Genomic DNA, 1,923 nt, shown 5'->3' with positions numbered 1-1,923 from the left:
ATTACAAATTTATGAAATTTATGAACAAAAAAAACTTATGCTCCAGATTGATCGAATCTATGCCACAAAGTCGCTAAAGTTTGCACTCATACGACAATATGCCACAAAGTCGCTAAAGTTTGCACTCATACGACAATATGTGTACATTGATCCACGCCCTTTCGGACCAGAACCTTAATCTGACCAGAACCTTAATCGCCTTAGACAAACTCGGCCATCTCAACTTTCATGATTGAAAAAAATTAATCCATACATATTCTTTATAAAGGTTTAGGGATCAAAATATTAAACTCGGTTAAATAATTGTTGAGAGTGGGATTTGAACCCACGCCCTTTCGGACCAGAACCTTAATCTGGCGCCTTAGACCAACTCGGCCATCTCAACTTTGATTTTCACACAAGTACAATTAGTTAGTTGGCTAGCACCTGAGATCCCTCCCAAAATTAAATGTAATTTTATGGTCTTATGTAGTGGTTGCTAGCTAACTTTCATAGATGACGATCAAGATTCGTGATACCATAATGAACAATGATGAGGTAACACCTCTTATTATACATGTATAATTCAATTACTAAGTAATGTCATTAGCCTGCCAAGATAGCATAAAAGCTAGTCCACTCTAGAACTCATATAGGCAATTCGCAGGATTGTGTCGTGATAGATTAGATGAACTATGCATAAACTCTCACTTGGATAGCTCGGTAACTTTCTTCTTTGCCACGAGGGTTAAGATTAAGAACATGTTACTAACCTATAGAGTAACCTTAGGGTCAACTCAAAATGAAAATATGTTAGTAACTTATGGAGTAAGTTAATGAAAATATGTTACATTATTTTAATTTCATATGTTTATACTTAGATTATAATATATGCCAAATTTTTAAATGAAAAAGTATTTTATGGAAATAGAAAAACAATGGTTGTCACATTTAATCACATCACAATCTTCCAACAACGTAGGATTTGACAGAAATAGGTTTGAGATGTTTGGCAAATTGATTGCTTTTCTATTTTGTGTCGTTTTTAGCTATATGAATCAACCTTAAAGGATTTCATGTTTTATCTAAACAATTCCATTTTTGCAACAAAATATCTACGAACCAAAACTAGTTCACTCCAAGTATTAGGCTTAAGTTAATACGTAAAATCTCGAGCCTGGTATATGAATCAGGATTTAAAATTAGATTTTGATATCTGATGGTCCCAATATTCTCTTGTATCCCTTGCAACATTACCTCATTATCTACTAAATTTGACCTATTTCAAAAAGTAAAGACTATCCTTACAAACCAACACGAGATCTTTAACTATGTTTTGTCATTGCTCAAATGTTTTTTTAGGAGGGAGGCATTATATATATGGTATTAGAGCATAACCTATCCCAGTACGACGTGGTTTCGTTAAAAAAAAAAAAAAACAAGAAATTTATGAGAATCCTACATTGGTTGGGGAGGAGAACGAAACATAATAAGGGTGTGGAAATGATATGATAAGGAATCACTACAAGAGGAGTAAGATTCGGATTACCTTGTTGATCGAATATCTCAAGGCAAGAACACTTGATTGAGATTCGAATCACTCCACAAGCAAGATCGATCATGTCTAGCTTGAATGATTCTACATGCAACCTAAACTACATAGAATTGCAAAGAAACTTAGCCATTAGCTAAAGAAAAGCACAAATGCTTCTTTTACTATATTTTCCAAGTCTTCTTACAAATACCACATACAAGGCTTTATATAGCCTAAAAATGAAACTACTAAGACATTCCAATAGTTGTAACATTCATACTTTATGGCCATAATTAGCCATTATGTTAATGTAACCGAAATTAAATAAAAAGTCTTAAAATACAATAACTCTAAATTGTAACCCACCCAAAATTCTTCAATGTGGCATGAATTGAAACATCTTTTGATAA

The 1,923-nt window shown here is 33.1% G+C and overlaps 1 non-coding gene across 1 annotated transcript; it reads right to left on the bottom strand.

Moving 5' to 3' along the window:
* Positions 1-304: 304 nt before the first annotated feature.
* Positions 305-385, bottom strand: TRNAL-AAG. The gene has a single exon. It is a non-coding gene; the product is annotated as a tRNA-Leu (tRNA).
* Between the last annotated feature and the right edge of the window lie 1,538 nt (positions 386-1,923).

The sequence above is a fragment of the Cucurbita pepo genome, chromosome LG20 (assembly GCF_002806865.2).
Source record: "Cucurbita pepo subsp. pepo cultivar mu-cu-16 chromosome LG20, ASM280686v2, whole genome shotgun sequence".
NCBI classification, from domain to species: domain Eukaryota; kingdom Viridiplantae; phylum Streptophyta; class Magnoliopsida; order Cucurbitales; family Cucurbitaceae; genus Cucurbita; species Cucurbita pepo.
The sequence above is the reverse complement of the archived record's forward strand: the minus strand, read 5'-3'. Positions and strand labels throughout refer to the sequence as shown.